This window comes from Rattus norvegicus, chromosome 2 (genome assembly GCF_036323735.1).
Source record: "Rattus norvegicus strain BN/NHsdMcwi chromosome 2, GRCr8, whole genome shotgun sequence".
Classification (NCBI taxonomy): domain Eukaryota; kingdom Metazoa; phylum Chordata; class Mammalia; order Rodentia; family Muridae; genus Rattus; species Rattus norvegicus.
In genome coordinates, this window is record NC_086020.1 from 240,636,852 (window position 1) to 240,657,221 (window position 20,370).

At 45.3% G+C, this 20,370-nt stretch overlaps 1 protein-coding gene and 1 long non-coding RNA gene across 8 annotated transcripts in view; one reads left to right on the forward strand and one right to left on the reverse strand.

The window, feature by feature from the left end:
• Positions 1-20,370, reverse strand: part of Adgrl2 (adhesion G protein-coupled receptor L2) — a 631,071-nt gene that overhangs the window by 280,676 nt on the left and 330,025 nt on the right.
• On the forward strand, positions 14,900-17,614 carry LOC134486004 (uncharacterized). The gene is made up of 2 exons (XR_010064524.1): positions 14,900-15,735; positions 17,091-17,614. It is a non-coding gene; the product is annotated as an uncharacterized LOC134486004 (long non-coding RNA).

Below are 20,370 nucleotides of genomic sequence, written 5' to 3' on the forward strand. Positions count from 1 at the left end.
CAAAGCCAAGTGTTTTCGAGCTAGTAAAGATGTCCTTAAATATGTACCATTCCTATCAGAGGACACGGTTAGCCTGAGTTAGGAGGGTACAGGCTGGAGCCGCCATCTGAGAGCTCGTTGAGAGCACAGAATGACTTAGAGAGGGAAATTTCAGAGATGACAGCTGTTTAAATCTAATCAAAAACTCCTTTCTACAGCAGGAGACAGTTAGTCTTCCATTTGCTCTAATATGTATCTTAGGAATCTGTAGGGTTTTAGAAGGCTGCGGGGAGCCTCGAAAGCAAGACTTGACAGTCCAGCTTCAAGGTAAGAGCTGGTACCAGCCCTGCCAGCGATAAAAATGGAGGCAGAGTGGGCAAGAAAGGTTGGGCAGGATCTGACACAAGATTCTAAAGAATACATCCCAAAACATAGCTTTTAAACTCGGGCTGCCTTGAAATTCAAATTATTTGATTTCTACTATTATTTTTTGAGACAGAGTCTTAATGATTTAGCCCCGCCTAGCCTAGTACTGGATGTGTGTGTGTGTGTGTGTGTGTGTGTGTGTGTGTGTGTGTGTGTGTGTCAGCCTGGGCTCAAGTTCACAGAGATCTTTCTGTCTCTGCCTCCCAAGTACCAGGGATTAAAGGGGTACAACATCAAGCCTGGCTTCTGATTTTGTTTTAAAAACACACACACACACACACACACACACACACACACACACTTAGTGGTAACTGTTAGTATATTTATAAGTCTTGCCCTCAAAGTATCATCAATACACCTTTATGAAGCTAGTTAGCACTTCAACTCACAGGGCATCATGACGTACACTTTAATCCCAGCAGTCTGGAGGCAGGGACAAGTGGATAGCTGTAAGTTAGTGGCCAACCTGATCTACATAATGAGTTCTAGGACAGCCAGAGCTACATAGTAAGACCCTGTCTTGAAAACAAAAAACTTTAAAAAAATTTCAGAATCTCGTCTCCCCCATTTGCATTCTAACTGGTCCCTGTATGACTGTGGTACATGTCAAATTTTAAGAGACATGGATTTTAAAAGATGCATAACTCTCTCCTTAAAACATGTGCACCTTCAATTTAAAACCATTCCAAGTTGCAGTAAACTCTAAGGCAGTACTGTTTAATGAGGGACTAGAGGCAAGAACTCTTCCTGTTGAAAAGTCCTGGAGGCCATTTCCCGGGTTAGCTGGGGCCCCTTTCCAGAGCTGGCCCTGATGGTGTGACAGTCTGGACAGGGAAGGCGGAATACAGAATGGAACAGAAGCTTGTAGGAGGTTAGCGTTGGCCCTAATCTAGAGCCTCTACTGGGACTCTCGCCCAGACCTTGCGGTGCTATGGCGTGTGGATGATTAAAACCAACCTGTAGTTGTAGCGCTATGTTCCCACGAAACCATTCCATCCCTGTGTATGTCTCCCATCCCTCATATTGCCCCTGGCTGGCAGGATGAAGATGGTGGCCCAGTTACCGTGTCCTTCTTTGTTACTGGATTTCTGTCCCCACTCACCCAGGAGAGTTCTCTCTGTCCCCTCTCACTCAGGAGAGCTCTGCTCCTTCAACTCACATTCCCTGGTGCTTCCCGGCCCTGGGCCAGAGTCTGACAGTAACACAGGGCAATTCTCTTCTCTGCATACACAGACAGAGCGCCTACCACAAACGGCGTGTCTCTGGTCAGACCGTGAACAGGGGAGAGTCTAGAATCAGAACTTCTCCTCAAGATAAGTCAGCACCAGTGACCCAGGCGCAGAAGAGCACAGCTCTCACGAAATAGAAAACGCACGGGGAATTTAGAGCACAGTCCCTCTGTGCCCTGGACAAAGAAGAAGGTGAAAATGAACTGAGTTCAGGTCAGTCACTGAGAAACATTAGAGGCAATGATAGTCAGCCGTCCGACTAACAGATCTTTTAAACGGTCTGTTTCCCCTAGTTTGGAGACTCTAGAAATAAACAAGATCTCCGAATGCCACGCGTTCTTACAGGCTGTTTCCCGGGCGCAGGCTAACTCTCCTCTCATCTCCAGTGAATTGGGAAGTCTTCCTACCCCAGCACAGGTGTCTGCTCTGTGTGAAACGCTCTGAGCATCCTGCCTGCCTTCTTTGCAGTCAGTATAATTAAGGACTTGGATAATCACATGTTTGGTGTTTATCTCTCCAGCTATAAACATTAGGAGAATAGGGCCACGTCCCATGAGGAGGCAGAAACAGCAAGCATACTTACTAGATGAATGGACACTTAGTCATGTAACTATATACTCCAAATGTCTTATTAAAAAAAGCATAGCCACCCAAAGGAGCAGGAATCTCACACAGTTTCTCTCTAGACAGGATTTGGGTAGACTCGTTTGTCTGTTTCCCCAAGCTCCAAAACCAGAACAAAACCCAACAAGTAATGATAAACCAGAACAAAACCCAACAAGTAATAGAAGGCAAGACCGGGGAGACAGATAGGGAAGCCGGGAGGAGCAGTGATAGATAATTGCACTGGCAGTTCCATGGCACAACACGATAGGAAACAACTCACAGAATAACTAAAGTACCAAAGCCAGGCGGAGCCCTCTCGGGGAGCCCGTGTTCCCGAGAACAATGCGGGATTCCCACAGTTAACGCCAGTAATTATAAATCTCAGCTAAGGCAGGTCCGAATGGGCTGTTTATGAGGAAGATTTGGGAGACATTCCACTGGAAATAAGTTGTCTAAAACTTAGTCTGTGGTGTGGTGGCACTAATGTGCTTCCTCAAGTAGGAGGAATGTTTTAATACTTTACCTGGCCTGATTTCTGTTACATACAGGAGGCAGACAAGCTGTAAAAACCAGGAAAACTTGGTGTAAAAGAACACTTCATTCCATGGCGAAGCTGACAAATTGCTACCAACGTGCTTTTTCACTGAATGCTGTCGTAAATATACAGATTTGAATTTAAAGATTATTTTTGGGAGGAGAACCGTTTGGTTAAGCTTCCCAAAAGTTTTTTTAGCCTAATTTTTTTCAATGGCGATTTATTGAAAGGCAGGCATCGCATTTAAATATACTCATCTGAATATCCCAGTAGCACTGGAGAGTTGCTTCAGAAGGTAAAGACTGCACCAACCCTGAGGACCTGAGTTCAGTCCCCAGATCTCATGTGGTAGAAGAAGAAAACAGGCTCAAAAGTTGTCCTGTGACCTCCACGCGGATGCCACAGCCAGAGGCAGCTACCTCCACACGCAGAACAAATGTAAGAAAAATTAAAGGCTACAGAAGAGGTTCATAAATAATATACCACGGGCCTTATAAATATGCATTAGATGCTAATTTTTATTATTTATCATATTTTAAAAGTAGACATGTGCTGGACATTAACTTATAATTTTACATTCATTATGCCTTTGTGCTACAGTGTCCTTTTTTCTTAATGCCGGAACTTCACAAAAAGAAAAAAACAAAAACAAAACAAACAAACAAAACACAACAACAACAGCAGCAAAACCCACACTTTCTTTAAAGAGCAATAGGAATGCAAAACAGCATAAATCTCAAATGTGCTAGTATCTAGAGGAACATGTACTTAAAAAAAATTGAATGACAACTAAAAAAGAGTAGCATATGTCAGAGGTGACAAGGACGTGTTGACAGACGAAAGACAGTTGCAAGGAAGCGGCCCACTCGGTAGTCGCTGTGGCACAGCTGTGAGAAACTGTCTCCACATAAACCGTTCTGTTGACAGATCCTTCTACAAGAGATCAAAATTAAGTATATACACGAACACAATGGGAGGATTCATGGCCAACACCGGGGCATGAAGGCAACGATTGCCAGAAAAAAAAAAAAGGTGTGATAAGCCGTTTCCCTAATGACTGTACTTTAAAAAAAAACAAACCTGGACGATAGTGTCACGTATTCTCTTGATGTGCGAGAGAGGTCACTCTAAATAGTTCCTCTCTGGTTTTCCGTGCAACAACTTCCACCCCGACAGAGACAGGTTTTGCCTGTTAGAGTTCCAGTCTGCTGATCACAACAAAGCCCATTCCTTGTTGCCCTTACAATGTCTCTTGGTCTCAACAGGTCAGCAAAGGCGAGGGCTAGTCAGTCACTTCATGGTAATATTATAAAGAAGCAGAGGGATCTCTGCATTCCGATTTCACTCCGACAGCAGCGGTGGCTTCCTCATCTCCTTCCCGATCCCCCCTTCTGAGGATCTGTACTATCTACAAGGCCACGCTGTACTATATACTTCCTAAAACATCAGGGTGCTTCCTGCCGTAATTCGGGGAGTGTTGTTCGCATCCCTAGCATTTGTCACTGTTTATATCATTATGGGATGTGTGAGCATCAAGCCCTTGAGTGGAGAATAATTCCCTAGGCTTCACGGTGAACCAAGGAGAAAGGTCTTTCTGAACAATCTGCTTGGAAAATAACAGGGACCAGCATCGGCTTTAAGCAGGGGTGAGAAGCATCTAGATGACTGCGTTTCCACCAGCCAACTGGGGGAAGGAAATTCCTTAATAGTTGGCCTAGAACAATCAGTTGCTTCAGAGATGCCCACGGACAGCTAGCTAATAAGCAAAGGTAATGAATAAACCAAAGCAACAGAGAATTTTATCCTCTCTGATATGTTCTTAAATCTCGTCAAAAAGCATCAATGGGTCTGTTAGCATTAGCAACCCCCTCCTTTTAACTAACTTTAAAAAGAAAACTGGAGTGAAGAGCTGCCAAGGGGCATGCAGTATACAGTCCAAGGAAACCACTTCCTTAGAGCTAACAGACCCTCACAAACACTGTCCCCATCACAGCCTCCAGCATCTTCTCTCTGTAATCTAGGTACCGCGTGTTGCTATCCTATTGTTTCTGAAGAATGAAATGTGTGTTAGTGGATGTTGTGACATGCCGTAGCTGCCTGGCCTTGAGAGTCTGTTTCAAGGTTGATTTAGCAGGATACATTACATTTTGGCAAGGAACGCCTGTCGCTAGGCCCAAGCGCTTATTGGTTTGGTTGTTTAGGGAGGGTTCTCCACAGCCCGCCTTACTGCATTGAGATTTAGTGGGGAGACATCGTTTTCTGACAGCGAGGGAAGACATGACCAAAGCGGAGGAGCAGTCACAGATGTTCCCTTTCGGTCCTGTCGACTTGGCTTCTGTGACTCAGAAGGACAGCAACCCGGAACCACCCACAGCACCCTGAGGTGCCTCACATGAACTCAGTTCTCTGCACCCTCCTAAAAAAGCCAGTCATAGCCATGACATGCTAGAAAAGGAAGGTGGTGCCTTGGCCATCTCTCTGCAAAGGCTCAACCGCCTGGCTTCCTAATACTAAAGGCGTCTTCCATTGGGAGATTTGCGATGTCTAACAGCAGAGCTTCTCACGCGGAGACACAGTCGGAATCACTGAGGGTGCTTCTCAACTCGAACAGTGACTCTGTTGTCCACAATAAGAGCAGGAGACGCTATACCTCTGCCTGGTTTGCGTTCACAGTGTATCGATGGGATTAAGTTTAGTAACGGCTACAATATAGCAGCTCAAATGCCTATAAAATAAATAAACATACCCTCAGATTTGCTCAGATTAAATCCATTTCAGGCTGAGGTCCCAGCCAGATACATATAATTAACAGATTAGATGAACTTAATCAAAGACATAATATTGACAGACACTCTGAGACCAGAGGGTGTAAAGAGAGGCGATAATGTGGTCCTGGCATTCAGGGGCTGACACAAAAGCTGTTTCTGAGAGTGTCTCAGGGATCTGTGCCCTCGCGCCGTTTCTCAGGCTGTGGAGACAGTACAGCTTTTTTTCCTACTCTCTGGTAAGCAAGGCAATCAATGAGACATTTCTTGAATCCATGCCTGGTTAGGGAAACTCTTGAGAATTGAAAGAATTTGATTCACAAAAAGGTTTAGCAGCATTCACGGAACGCGTGTTCTAATTACTACACGCTGTTTGTGGAAAAAGCCGTGCTGATTACTTCAGAGGGAAGCACGCCAGCACCGGCACAAGCCGAGTGGAATGGGGATTGCAGGCTTCTAGGCTGAGAGTTAAGACATCTCTCCCCAGGACGGTTATACACGCATGGAGATTTGGAAGTGTATGGAATTATAAAAACACAAGACATATTATTTATTAAAATCTGGGATGGATTTTAGTGTATTATATGTTTTAAAAATCTAAGGTATAATAAGGTAAAAGGTGTCTGTTCACTTTTTTTTTACATTATAAATTCCGTGTGTGCACCTGAGTCTATGTGCATTGTGCGCATGTGCTCATGTTTGCAAGTGTGTGTGTGTGTGTGTGTGTGTGTGTGTGTGTGTGTGTGTGTGTGTGTATGTGAGACACCAGGTACTAACCTTCATCATTGGCTGGCTTAAGACATTGGCACTGATTCTGATTGACCCTGGGGCTGGCTGTGTTTTCACTAAGCTGACTGACCTGAAAGTTGCCGGGATCTGCCTGTCTCAGCTTCCTCTCCCTCTGATGAGGGTTTACAGGTTCTCCAGGTCACTTCCTGCTTTCACATAAGTACTAGGTCCTATGAGGTCTTCACACTTACACACTTACTCTTGCCTATTGAAATGCCATCTCCCCAGACTTGATAAATGTTTCTTTGGCGATTGGCTATATAGCTGTTTGTTGGGCCTTGTGTAAAATACAAAGATTTTTCCAGATGTTATAAAAGAAAACGCTACGTCAAAAGCAAAATGATTATCAAGATACAGAACTTCCTCTTGCGGCTGAGATGCTTTAAGCCAGCAATAAAACTACAGAGCAGCAGGAAGCAGTTTCCCCCATGATCCTTCTTGCTTTGTAAACACAGGATAACATAAAGCAAGATAGGTACCTTTTCCTCTCCCGCTAGAGTCTAAACCTTACTGAACAACTGTCACCACATTTATTTACTGTTATGGAAAGACATATTCTACAAAGCATATGAAGGGAAGACTACGGACGTGAGGAGGTGATTCTTAAAGCGTGTATTCTCTTCCCTCAGCAAGCCTCCAAACTTGACTTTAATGATGAGTACGGGCAGCAAATGTTGGAGCACACAAATGGAGATGTCGTAACCTTGGAACAAATGGCCCAAGGCCACCACCTGCTCAGGCCCTTTTGCAAGAGACCAGTCCTAATTTAAACAAAACAACAGAGTTACACTTACCACTTAGTTGAAAAACTGGACGAGGAACTATTGCCAGATGGCACGCAAGTCATCCTGCTCCTCTTTATTTAAGGATTGATCTAAACTGGATCCACAGCACTCTTTCTCCTGCACTCTACCATAACAAAACAGGGCTCTGTGTTAAGTATCCGAAGTTATATTCAGAGTACGAGACGATGCACCTCCAGGATGGGTAGAGATTAGAGAGGACCCTCACTGCTCTCAACTCTCTGAACAGAGAGTGGGAAATACCCATACAAGTGATTGCCTGAACTCCGTGCTTTTCAAGTGTATGTGGGAGGGTACCATTAACTATACCAAATGATTGGTATGAACTGGGGCCGTCTGGAGCAAACTGGGCCGTGTTATCAACTTATGGGCAAGCAGCCGTTACTATACAGTTTCAGATGAGCTAACCACTGAGACGGGTTGAAAGACCGGTGACATCGGTTGGCACGCACAGGCAACACGAGATAGCAGTTTTAAAAAGCAGCATTTACTTTTCGTAGTTATTGATTTTTAATGTACAATTTCATGGGTACCATGTGAGTACAGCTGCCCACAGAGGCTAGTGGACATCTGATTCCCTAGACCCAGAGTTACAGGCAGTCGTGACTGGTCGACGTAGCTGCAGAGGACTGGACTTGGGTCCTCTGCAAGAACGGTGTGTACTATTAACCTCTGAGCCTGGCTCTCCACTCCTGAGATGATACCTTAAACATTCTAACTTGATTCCTACCTACCTTTGGAGGTGATGGGTGTGACTGAAAATATCCTGCTCTGCTCACCATGGTCTCTGCGGCTTAAAGATTTAAACATGGCTTAGATACTTTCACTAAGGAATGGTTTAGAGAGTCTTCTCCTTCATTGTCCTAAGAGGCTTTACTGTCTGAGCAGTTCAATTTCCTAGTCCAGAAAAAAATAAATTTTTGCTAAGTAAGCAAGCTGTCTGAGGCTAGAGGCCCAAGGGCCTGGAGTACTGCGTGACTTTCTTGAACCTCCCTTCAGCTTACTTTACCACTCCCATTGCTTCAACAGCATCAGTGTCCCATGCCGATTTCACTTTTGTTCCCTAGGGATGCAACGAGGATAGATGGAATGTTTTGGAAATTCCATACACACTAATATATTGAAGTCTTTTATTTTTGAATCTATTGCAGAAAGGAAGGCAAAGAGGCATTCTTCAGATCTGTAGGTGGGATATATCAACACATTGGCTAAGGGGTTGGTGCAGTGGCTCCATGGGTAAAAACACTTGTTGCTGGGCATGGCAACCTGAATAATCTCGTTAGGACCTTTGAGTAGAAAGACAGAACTGACTCCTCAAAGTTGTCCTTCTACAGCTAAAGATATACTGTACATGGTGTGTACACACTGTAGACTATGCTGACCTACACACACACACACACACACACACACACACACACACACACTATGAAGACCTACTCTCTCTCTCTAAATAAAATATGCATTAAAATAATGCAATGTGAAATATTTAAATAAAGGAAAACTTTAATTTTTAACTGGAAACCTCATTCATAATGGATTAATAGCTTCAGAAGGCCTTCCTATAGCCCCAAACTTCACCTTGAACTCTGCCTGTAATAGTAAATCATTACTACGTGTTTATCTCCTTTTTCTAGAACTGCACGCCTTCCAAGATTCAACCACATTTTATCCATTATTAAATCATAGAGCTTTTGATCCAAAGTAGACTCCAAAATGATCTTTGATCAAATTAATATTGATCACAAATTTAGAGAGTTCTCTCTGTTTGAACATTAATATTCCTCATTTGATCACTACCAGATTTTATTTTCTTTTGAGTTATCTGTTTGACATTTTTTTTCCAAAGACCCAGCCCTCCTCCCAGTTCCACTAAAATCTAGAAAGCCAGCCCATAGGAAGGCCTGGGAGCGAGCGATATGTGTTTTCCTCCCAAGACATCTTTCTTCAGCAACACAGGAAATGCCAGTTAAGAACTTCAAGGTGGATGTGGCTCTGTGCAAGGCGTCTCCTTCCTTGCAAAGGTTTTGCTGTTAGTGAGGGGGCAACAGCAATAAAGGTAAGGTTCTGGGTTTTATTAGCTTGACACTGAGAAAACCTCCTGCCATGTCAAAGACCGTGTCTTCACCCTCAGTGAGTAGTCTTAGGTCACAGAGGGTAGAGATTACTCAGAACAGGATTATTAACCATTGGGAAAACAAACAACTGTGGGAGATGTAATAGACAAGAGCCAACGCAGTTTTAACTTTTACAATGCTGACACAAAGCGGGGCTATCCAAGGAGACAAACTTAAAACCTGCATTGTGTTTGTCCTGCCCCCTTAGACCTGGGAGGCTTCCTTTTACAGCTCCAAAATGGGCTTAGATCAATTGTAACAGCCAGAGACTGTTTCTAGCTCATTGCTGGAACCTCCACTTGGTAACCCACTGTTAAAGGTTTAGCTATGCAGCTGGAGAGATGGCTCAATGGATAAAGTGCTTGCTGTGCAAGCACGAGCTGGATCAACAAGCCTTAGGTAAAAACAGGGCATGACTGAATGCTGTAACCCTGGGGGTGGGGCAGAGAAAGGGCGGAGTCCCTGGGACTCATTTGCCTGCCTGGCGAATGGATGGGCACCTGATTTGACAAAATAAGATTGAGGGTGATTTGAGCAGACACATGGCCTCGAGTGCTGGTCTGCATGCATGCATACTTACATGTACATACACTTATATTCACATGTATGTGTGCATACATCACATGCACATACAAGGGGGTGGGAGGGATGGAGGGAGAGAGAGAGTGAGAGAGGGAGAGAGAGAGCACAGTTCATCTGAAAATTTCTGTAGTGATTATGGTAATCATCAGAACGTGACTTAGTCTGCCGTAGGGCACATGGGACCATGCCGCCAGACAGACATAAGAACTGCGAGGTTGGTGAGCTCAGACCCCGGGAATCTCAGAGGTCTGAGGCAGGTAGGAGTAGAACCACTCCCTGTCTGTGAACCTGTTCTGGAACATGTAACCACTGCAGCCCCCTGAGGACCATGGGCACCTGGGGGGCTTCTCCATGCTAATGAGGTATTTAGAATGCTCTGAGCATTCAGTTTCCCGCATACTCCTTCCCACAAAAGGTATTTAACTCCCCACCCCAGCACCCAGTTCACTCTGAATAGAACATGTGCATTTAAAGCCACCATTAAAAACAAACAAACAAACCCAGTATGAATAAGCAAAGGATCACCTCAAAGAGATGCTTCATTAAGGGTTACCATGAGGAGAGGAAGTTCTTCAACTAAAGAGACACGCCTAAGACTCCTTCTCTCCTCCAGCCCCTCAGGTACTCTTAGCACCTCCCTCCCAGTCAGACTGTTCCTCTAGTCCCAGGCTCTGCCTCCCCTCCTGCTTGGCATTGACTTCCCGGGGGGTGGGATTGGGTAGACCTCAGGCTCTAGTTCCTGACTCTTGGCGGTACACAGTGGGTACCCAGAGAAAAGACCGGAAACCACAGCATTCACCCCAGACTCCCCTGTTTCCTCTTTAGATCCAGTAAAGGTAAAGGAAGACATGGTCTGTGAACACTCCCTCCCACCCCCACCCCGTTTTGGAACTTGCCCTGAGGAGAGGCAGGTCATGGTATGACAAAGGGTTCTCTGTACTGACATAATGGTGTATTATGAAATAACGGGAATGCTGCCACAGTGAAAGGGACTTCGCAGTGGGGGGACACCATAGAGTAGCAGGGTACAGGTGATCTGAAGGGGGAAATAGGAAAAACTGTCACAGGGCTCTAATTAGAGAAGAAGGGGAACATAAATATAGAAGGAAGGTAAATGTCACTAAGGATGTCAGGAAAAGTCATCTAAAAGGAGTTATTAACTACTCGGTTAAAAGAATCTGCAGAATCTATAAAAATCAGTGTATAAAGATAAATACATAGTTTAGATAACATGTTCTCATCTGGGGTGATCATATCTCCTCCTTCCCCCCCAAGCCATAGACAAACCCTATAACTGGGCCGGAGAAGCCATTTTGAATCGTTGTTCAGAATTGTCTAAGGGACTGTGAAGACTTTACAGGCTACGGCTTGCTCTTGGTTTACACCCAGAAGTCATTTTATTGCAGCCACAGGACCCTGAAAGCTCCTGCGAACCTATGAACCACACCAAGGACCATCCGTCATGCTGCAGGAACCCTGAGGGAGCAGTAGTGGCATGCACGCCTTGGGGGTAACCAACTGCTCTCTAACTGGACTTAGGGTCTGCTCAACAAGGAGGAGGGCTCTTCTGGTATTGAAAACCGAGCCAGCCACCCAGGGCTAGTGAAAGCTTCTGGACCTTAGAGAGGAACCTACAACTGCTACCTCACTAACCCAGCACGCAGTCCCCAACTCGATTCCAAACAATTGTTCTTAAACACACAGGTAACTGCAGCCAACTGGCATCAAGGAAACTTCTCTGCAACAGACAGAGACCACTGTAGAAAACCCTAACTGATCAGAATGTAGTATTGTGGGGCCCACTCCAATACCAAACGGTCAGCGCTGAAAACAGACAAGTAACATACAGATTGTACTATGTGTTTAGGGACACACACACACACACACACACACACACACACACACACACAGAGTACTTCCACCACCACCATCAAGAACGACAATTAAAGATGAAGAGGTCATTGGCTTCACAGAGAGCATAGGAAGAAGCAGGGGAGAGGTTGGAGGTAAGAAAGGAAATAAGAAAATGATACAATTATATTATAACCTCAAAAAAATAATAAAAGAAAAAGTGGCTTTTTTAAAAAATGTTTTCCTACACACAGGCAACATTTCATTAGATGTGACTTTCTGCTTTTCCTGTAAGTATTGATTTCACAGTACTTATCTTTCTGGGTTAATACCCAGAAACAGCCATTTAGGGATATTTCTTACATATTCTAATAGGATAAATTCAGTTTCAGGGAAAGTAGGGAACAGTGAGGCCCACTGATGGGTAAAGATTCGAATGCCTTTGACCAGCCACGCCTTCTGCATGAAGTGACCCTTGTGAGGAGACATTTGGTGGTGCAGTACTCTGTCTGCATAGACCTGCACATGCTGTGGTCCAGGTTCTATGTCAGCATGTCTGCTTTGAAGAGTGACAGCAATCAGTTTTCTTGGCTGGGTTCTTGAGGGAGAACAGGATCCAGCTTTTAGCAGGAGAGGACACCTACTACCAAATTCCTGCATAGTGGTGCTTTTCTGAGTTCATTTTTCATTTCCATTGATTTTATCATGGGGTGTATTGGGCATAAGTGAAACAAAGGATCCTTGTTGATTTCTCAAAAATGGACCTCAGGATCCTGCAGGCTGGTAAAGTGTCTGCTACGTAATCGTGAGGGCCCGAGTTCGGACCCCCAGCAGTCATATGAAAGCCCTCTGGAGAAGTATGAATTATCAACTCAGTGCTGGTGTTGGGGGCAGAAGCCTCACTAACCGAGAGCCTGGCCAACTCAGAAACCTCCAAGGACAGAAAGAGGTGATGGACCAAAACACCCTAAGTCAAACTCTGGCCTGTGCCTATGCAAGTTCATATACACATACCCCATATACATGTGAACATACACACTGCATACGTGCGGACACACGATATAACTAGGATGCACTGATGCCATGAGCTGCGTATTGTAGAGAAATTTAAAGGATGTTATTTTATGCACAAACAGATAGTAAGACTTGGGTAAATATCAAAGACTAGACTGTATGATCTTGTCACACCCGGTAAGAGTGCTCCTGTCGGCAGCCTCTCTCAGGACCCAGCGTGCCTCTTCACTTGCTGCTATTCCTGCTTCTACACGAGCTGTGAGCAACTGAACTATCTCAGAGGCAGTAACGTAAGGACCAATCAGTTGAGTAAGAGCCAACCTATTATTGAAAATAATGTCATAACACAGTTACAGAGGCTATAGTGATTATAATAGTTTTTTGATTTAACCTTGCAAATTCGAAGCATTCAGTATTTTTGAGATATACCATCGCTTTGGGCTTCATTCATAAGACAGTTTTTCCACATGACCTAAGAAAGTACTGGAACAGAAGTATGCCCTCGTGGTTACCTAGGGATGCACGCAGAGTGCGTGTGGGATTTTCCTATAGGCAACATTTTCCCCAATCGAACACACACACGGACTTCCTTAAACTGACTCAGATCTGGCAGAAGTGAGAGTTGGGAGTCCAGTGCTCAGAGCTCAGAGAGCAGAAATGGAGTTTCTCATAGGATATTTTAGCTGGGTAGTGTCATTAGCATATGCCCTGAGCCTCGGTTTGCTATAACAAACCGCCTTAGACTGAGTAGCTTATAAACAACAGTCATTTGCTTTTCTTCGTGGTAAAGATTAGGAAATCCAGGATGAAAGCGCTGACAGGTTTGGTGTACGATGAGGATCGAGATGGTGTGCGTCATGTGTCCTCATAGGGACAAAGGGGCAAACAAACACTTGTGGCTCTTTTAAAAAGGCAATAATGCCATTCTGGAGGGCCCTACTCTCTGACTTAATTGCCCTCTCAAAGGTAATGGTCACACCAGGGACTGGGTTTCGACCTACAAGTTCTTCAGGGCCACAAACTCTCAAACCACAACCCTGTGCAATAAAACCAGGCTGGGCCACTGGTTTATGTTAGCGCTCCCTCCCTAATAAACGTGTGTGACTCTCTGGACAGTTTAAAATTACAGAGGCTGAGTGGCCCAGATCCCGGCGTGTTGCTTTGCCATCCCCGTGGCAGAAGAGAATTCAGGGGCTATGATACCTAGAGCTCTTTCAAAATTCTTGTGATAGATAGTACTGAACAGTGGAGACACTGGCTAACTATGGCTGCAAGCCAGACATCGTTTACACAGTGGATTATCCTAGGCTTTGTGTTTAGAGGTACAACAGTGCCTCTTGGTACAGGAGACAGGAAGACCCAATAACTTGCCAGAAAACACTGCTAGTGAGAAGCAGACAGGGGTCTGAACTTCAGCCCATCCACGCCAGATGAGACGATCTTGACTTCTGTCACCCATTGTCTATGTGAATGTGGACTTCCTGTGTTCAGAGAGGTGGGCGTCTATGTCTATACCCTTAAAAATGGAGAGGATGCCTGTCTCGGGGAGTGGATGGAATTAATCAAATGTTTGAGACAGGATCATTCCAAGTGCCGAGTACGGTATCCTTCTTCTTTAGACCTGCCTCAGACAAGTAGCTTTCTCCATTCAGCCCTGAGCTAGCTATTCCAGACCAAGATTTCCCTTCCCATCAGACACTGGAGACCTAGTGAAAGGGAAAACAATTGCCACTTACTGTGGGAATGCATTTCGACATTTTTCTCAATGAGTAAAAGAAATGAAAAGGGGTATTCTGTTTGAAGGGCTGTGGGGGTGTGTGAAGACATGGATCCACCCACTCAGCCTCTCCCAGTTGTGTCCTGCAGCCTTGGAACCACCTTCTCTGAGCTCTGAAAACAGCCTGGGCGATCTCGGGTGGGGAGCTTCCACACAGCATCTCGATTCCCACAGTGGATACAGATATGTGTGCACAAGAGGCGGCCCCCGTGTGACGAGAGGCACTGAGGACATGTCCGTTCAGGCAGAGGCAGATGACAGTTGCCCTTTCATGGAAGAAGAGACGGAAAGGTCAAGACTGGGGTCACACAGAAGGCAGGCAGCCTTTTGCCTTCATGGATAGAATTTCAGGAAGCTGAGGTCACCGCTGAGGAGGAAGGAGAGGAATGGAATGTTTTCAGAGGAGAGATGAGACATAAGGAAGGAAGGAAAAGAGGGAAGACCAGGCACTTTGGGCAACTGTGGGTAGCCAGCCTGGACACCAGGTCAGAGTCCAGAGGAATAAAAAAGAGGAGAGGTGAGCCTGGAAACCAGACATGGTGACGGACTCCCTCAGCAAGCAAGGAGTGTGCACTGAGACCTGTAGGGTGAATTCCTGGCTGGCCGCTCATCAAGTCTGGGAGCAGGGACACCTGATGTAACCTCTGAGCCTGTGTCCCTTGCTTTGAAATGGTCGTGGTAAGAATAATATTAAAAACAGGGAACTGAGCAGAGGGACACTTGTTGAGCAATGTCGGATGTTGAAAGGCGGACGCAGGAGAGGCAGACAGACCCACCTGCTGAGTCACTGGTCACACGGTTGATAAGATAGTGGTTGGAAGGAATCCAGGCGGAATGGTTCTAGAACCTCCCTCTTTATCATGATAGCTACCCCGGAGTGTGTGGAGAATCAAATAACATCTATCACCTGCCTCTCCCCAAGTCAGACACAGAGGAAGGACACAGCTGAAGCGATATTAGCCCGAGACCTAGGAAGAGGAAGGAGCTGCCAGCAGACCTTGAAAGTCCCCCGTACCCGGAAGCTCTGACATCTGTAGTTAGTTCGCTGGATACGTGAGGTTACAACAGGCCCGAGGTCTGGTCAGAGCTGTGACTTAGGAAAGATTCATCTTTTAACAAGGATCAGCTTAAAAGGGCCGGTAGTGAGTGGAGACCAATTAGACTTTTATTACAGCCATCATTAAAGGAACCCCAAAAAACCAAGTGGGGGTGGAGAAGTAAAGGGGAAGACAGATATTAAGGCCTTCATCCTCCAGCTTGCTGTGGTGAGTGTAGCCAGCAGAAGACGAGACAAGGTTTTGAGGCTGGGGTGACTGGGAACGCAGCTGATGCCATTAATGTTACTCCAAAAACCAAGGGGAAAAGCTGGACCTTGGGGGGACAGAGGGTGATTGCACGTTTATAGGCCGAGTGTAAGGTGACGACAGGACACTAGGGTGGGAACATTTAGAGACGGCTAGCTTTATAGAGAGAAGACATGCTTTGTGATAAACACACCGAAGCCTGAACTCTTCTCCCCAAGAATAGCTTCACTGAATAAGTACTTTGAGTCTCCGGACACATATTGACAAATTCTTTGTACATGCTTCCCTCCCAGTGTTACATGTGATGTGCTTCGATAGTTATAGATTAAAAGGAATTCCCCTTCTCGCCCGAATGTTCTGGGAGGGGTTTGGTGTCTCCTGTGGTAGGTCATTTCCTATTTTGGACACTGTTGCTGTAACAACCCCCGTCCCTTTTCTGGGTGAGGAAGCTGAGTGTTTGAAACAAAATGATTGTCTATGGCTCCACCAGCAAATGAAATTCTCCTCTTTGCCAGGCCCCTTGAGAGTGTACTAACAAAAACGGGGGTCTGGAAGACTTGTTACTCGATAAACTTTCCCGGTAAGCGGAAGGGTCTCCATAAAAGGTTTCGGTGTAGCATTGCAAGCAAAGGCAGCCGAAGTGCGCATCAGTGGAAAACCACAGTGTGCCTCCCTGGGCAGGAAAGCAGAGTAATCCCCCATGCGCCAGATGAGGTGGAGGAACCTCTAAGACACACCAGATTGAAAAGGAAAGACAGTCCTGAGAAGGACATCTTGATGAAAAATGAAAATGTCTGGGTAACTGCTAAGCAGGCAAGGGCCTGCTATCTAAGCGTGGCCTGAGTTTGAATCTCCGGCATTTACACAAAGCTCACATTTTAGACACATTTAGCTCACATTTCAGACAGCAGGGGCAGGACAATCCCGAGAAGCTTGAAGGCCAGCTAGCCTGTCACACGCAGTAGAAAACAACAAAGGAGTCCTGCTTCAAACAAGCTAGAAGTCAAGAGTCTACTCCCAGTGTTGCCTCTGACTACCCCATGTGTGCTACGGAAAGTGTTATTCCTGTACTCATATGAACTCACATGCATATACATGTATGCACACACATGTATGCACTCACACATGCACACACCTATGCACATACACACAAAAGCACTTTAAATCTTGAATACATACATACATGCATGCATACCTACGTACATACGTATGAACATACATGGTCATCCATCCATTCACGCATTTGACATTGAATCTGAATGAATAAGCCTCTATCAGAATCACCTGGATAAACCTACACACACTGTCCTTTCTAGTAGTAACAGAGGACAGAGGAAAACATTGGACGGCACCAAGAGAAAACAGTCAACAAAACCCAGACTGAAGGATCTACTCAAGTCAAGTACTTCATTGCAATTACCCAGTTTGCAATAGAGGAAGGCCTGGATAGAAATGGTGACATGAATTAACAAGAAAACTGGCAACACCAGGCTGTGTCGTCCACCAGTGCTCACGGAGTGACAGGGAGAGCGGGAGAGCATGGTGTTGGCAGGAGAATCTGGAGCCCCGTTGGGTCCAGAGCACATCAGGATAAAACTAAGCTGTTTATTGTTGTCAGTATGGTCCTACGTGTGAGATGGACTAATGTATAGTAATTATTTGGTTTATACACTTTTAACCTGTCTAAGATGTCTGGTGGCATCCACAAGTACTCAAGGACGGTGTGCTATGATTTTCATTTCTGTTCCGTGCTCTGTATGACTCGATCCTTCACAGTAATGTCTTCATCTATTCCTTGTATAATGAAATGTAAAATTAAAAGTGAAAAGAAAGATAGCAAGCCAGTGTGCACAGAATGGTTTGGTTGCTCTGGGTCTAGGTTGGAGCCAAAGACACGGCTTACCAGGGCTGAGGAGATTCCTCAGTGGCAGAGAGAGTGCTTGCATTGTAAATCTGAGGACCTGAGTTTGGGTTGCCAGGGCCTGTGAGGACGCCTGTAATCATTGAGCCTCTGGTAAAATGGGAGATAGACACAACAGAATCCTGGGAAATTTGCAGACAAGCTAGCTTACTGTAACCAGAGGCAAACAACAAGGGGCCCTCTCTCAAACACAGTGGTGGTGAGGGAGGACATTTAAAGCTCTTCTCTGACTTCTACACACAGGCCATTGCATGTGCCTGCACCTACACATGAACATGCATACTAACATACACATCACACACAGAAACACCCCCCACACACAAATGCTTAAGATGCACAAGAAATGGACTTCCGTGGACATTGGATGGAAAAACGCAGAATTATGAATATAGACTTAATTTGGAGAGCTGGAACCATGAGTCAGCATTTGGACGGAGTTTGTTTAGCTGGTTTCCTGTTGGATTCTCAAATAGCGAAGTTTTTTTTTTTTTACTATCTGATGCTACCTCTGATTCACAGGCCTGTGTGTTTGCCGTGTACAGGAAACGTATGAAAGACTGAGATGAGAATCTCAAGGTAAAGACAGGGACACACTGGGACGTTCGACGGATGCCAGAACAGTGAGCGCATGCTCACGTGTGAGGTCTCCTGTTCAAGAGGAAAACCAGTATCGTCCTGGCATCCTTAATGCTACGTGTTCTCTTCATTTGTTTCCCTCCACAGAGTAGCATCTTTACTGCATTATTTTGTAAGAGTTGGCAGTGAATCTCGCTTATGAAAAATACTACTCTATGCAAGGGTCCCACCCGATCCATGGGTAGAAACGTATGACTCTGTTTGCAAGGCTCCAGAGTGCATCTTGGAGACGTTTGCAACAGATTCTTGATTTGATACGCAGATACTAATGGGGATGATTGGAACTGTAATGGTTTGATTTTCTCTTCCTTCTCTCTTGTAAGTAGTAATGAACTCTAAGCCGAAATGAAGAAAAGGAGAGGGCGGGGGGAGCCACAGTGCACATCTTTCTTTCCGAGATCAACAATTTCCAAGCTACTTAGCAAATATAGGACAGCTGCTTTATTGAGCTAAAAAAAAAAAAAAAGACTGAAATATATACTGGTAGCACTTTGGACTGTATTCTGATCTCCCTTAAACTCCACACAGCTTGGATTTTTCTGTAATTTTAATGAAAACATGGCAGGGCACACCCCGCTCATTTGAATCATGCAGTGTCAGTGTTTTCTGGTTTGCGACTGAAGCGCTTCTTGGGACACATGCCAGGTACAAGATGGGAGGGGGAGTCCGAAAATAGGATGCGGAGGTGGGGGCGGGAAACTGGACAAATCCCCGGGAAATGGCCCAGATGATAAAGAGGGATTAAGGTGGCGTTAGCGAATCTAACTGGTGCCCAACCAGATTCAGACTAGGGTAAGAAGCACAACCCTGAAGCCTGTTGAGTGTTGGAGAGTTGAACAAGAGTTTAGGCACTTTAAGCTGATTTCTACTTAGCTCCTTCAGGTCATCAAGGAACAAAGCCTATTGCCCACCTTGCCACCTTTGTGTCCCAATCTTATCCATGAGTGTTTGTAGGAGCTGAGCGAAGAACCAGAAGGGGAGGGGAGCAATGGTGTGGGGAAGGGGGAGAAAGGGAGAAAGGGGGAGAGGGACTGGAGAGGAGAGAGAGTATGGTAAAATCTGTTACCTTGTAGAATTCACACGTGCACGTTATACTTCTTTTGAGAGAAGAGGTTTGTGTTTTCTTGTAAAGGCTGCACACTATGTCCTTATTATCAGGGGCATATACGTGTCCTATATAGAGGTGACATAATTTTAAAATGGGGACTGGGGCGTAGCTGGTAGGATGCTTGCCCGGGGTTCAGAAGACAAACATGGGTTCTGTCGACAAGGCCTTCACTACTCAGTGTGATGGCACACGCCTGCAATCCCGGAAGAATTCACCGCTTACTGTCACCTCAGCCCTACCTCATGCTGAGTCCTTCTCAGGTCAGGGGTCTGTGCTCTTCCATTAGGTCAGACTGGTTGAGAAATAGACTCTGCTTTTTTGACGTGGGTTTGACTCAGAGCTCCTTATCAGGACCCCGGGGAAAATGACCTAATGCTTCTGCATCTGCCTTCTGTAAAATGGAGAGCTTGATCCTCCCTGGGGGCTGTGGCAAGGAGGAAATAATACAAGATTTAGGTGTCCAGACTCAGAAAGAGTTAACAGGTTTTAAAAACAGAACTCTTGAAAGATGAAGGGAAAAAAAATCCTTCCAGTTTATTATGCGGTGAGTTAACAAGATAAGTCTGGGGACAAAAATGGAAATTAAACACTTAGTTGGGACTGGTGTGGGGAATAAGGAACGCCCAGGCAAGACTATGGCCTCCAGACCAAAAATAACTTTGCACACACTGAGAGATTTCCTGTAGGATAAGTTAGCAGATCTCGCTAAAAGTAAACCCTTGGGGGTAAGAGAAGGAAGGTGATCCTGCTTCTGGGTGACTCACTCGGCTGCAAATTCTTTTTCGTTAAATATCTAACCTGAGATCTTCACAGCAAGAAGCTGGAATGGAATTTCTTAGTTCACTTTGTGACAGAGTGGTTTCTGAATGAGAGAGACCCAGGCAGGTGAAACGTACCTTAAATACCTTTGAATTGGCCCATGGAGATCCCA